The sequence below is a fragment of the Cynara cardunculus genome, unplaced genomic scaffold, assembly GCF_001531365.2.
Source record: "Cynara cardunculus var. scolymus isolate 2C unplaced genomic scaffold, CcrdV1 Un_Scaffold_8091, whole genome shotgun sequence".
Lineage (NCBI taxonomy): Eukaryota > Viridiplantae > Streptophyta > Magnoliopsida > Asterales > Asteraceae > Cynara > Cynara cardunculus.
Genome location: NW_020203969.1, coordinates 4,716 through 5,733, shown reverse-complemented (window position 1 = coordinate 5,733; position 1,018 = coordinate 4,716). Strand labels below are relative to the sequence as shown.

The following is a 1,018-nucleotide window of genomic DNA, read 5'->3' as shown; positions in this document are numbered from 1 at the left end:
CATGCTCTTTTCCTTCCCTCTGAGGTATCTATGTATCACTGGGTAGAGAACCTACTGGTCTTTTTCTAATCTCCAAATCCATTTGTCCCATTTGAGTTTCGAGATTTTTAATTGAAACTTGAGTTTGGGTTATAAAACCCTTCATCATTGCTTCCAAATAACTAGATGAATCAGCTTGCTGTTTGGGCTTGTTTTGGAAAGAAGACTGATGATTCTGAAAATTAGCATGTTGATTATTWTGATTGCCTTGTTGCGCTTGCGAGTGAAAATTAGATTGGCCTTGTTGAAAATTGGACTGTCCTTTGTGGTTGAAAATTGGACTGTCCTTGCGATTGAAAATTGGATTGTCCTTTGCGGTTGGAAATTGGATTGTCCTTGACGCTTTTGCATTGGCAGATTAAGAGCTGCACTATGCCATGAAAATTTGGATGATTTCGCCATCCTAGATTATAAGTTTGCGAAAATGGTCCAGTCTTGTTGACATAATTTACATGCTCTGGATTTTCAGAACAATGCTCAAAAGCGTGACCTTCACCACAGTACACACATTGCACTGATTGAACATTGGAATTAAAGGTATTAGCATCAGATTGCACATGCGGGCTAGATGTTAAATTTGAAATTAGCTTAGTGATCTCAGCTGTTAATGCCGAGACAGCATCTACCTCATTTATTCCGACTGTTTTCTTCAGTGGCATTGCACGTGGGTCGGACCATTGTCCGTTATTATTAGAAATATTTTCAAGTATGTCAAAACCTTCATTATAGGTACAAGCTGTAAAAGCTCCGCCTGCAGTAACATCGAGCATTTGTCTAGCAATGATATTTAAACCGTTGTAAAATGTCTTTAGTTGTATACAGTAAGGAATGCCATGGTGAGGGCATTTTCTCAGCAGCTCTGTATACCTTTCCTATGCATCAGGAACTGCTTCATCATCCAGTTGTCTAAAAGTACAGATTTCATTTCTGGATTTGGCATTCCTCGTGGGTGGAAAATACTTTTTCAAAAACTTTTCTG

At 38.6% G+C, this 1,018-nt stretch overlaps 1 non-coding gene across 1 annotated transcript; it reads left to right on the top strand.

The window, feature by feature from the left end:
• The first annotated feature begins 867 nt into the window (after positions 1-867).
• Positions 868-974, top strand: LOC112505052. Its single transcript, XR_003068316.1, has one exon. It is a non-coding gene; the product is annotated as a small nucleolar RNA R71 (small nucleolar RNA).
• Positions 975-1,018: the final 44 nt, after the last annotated feature.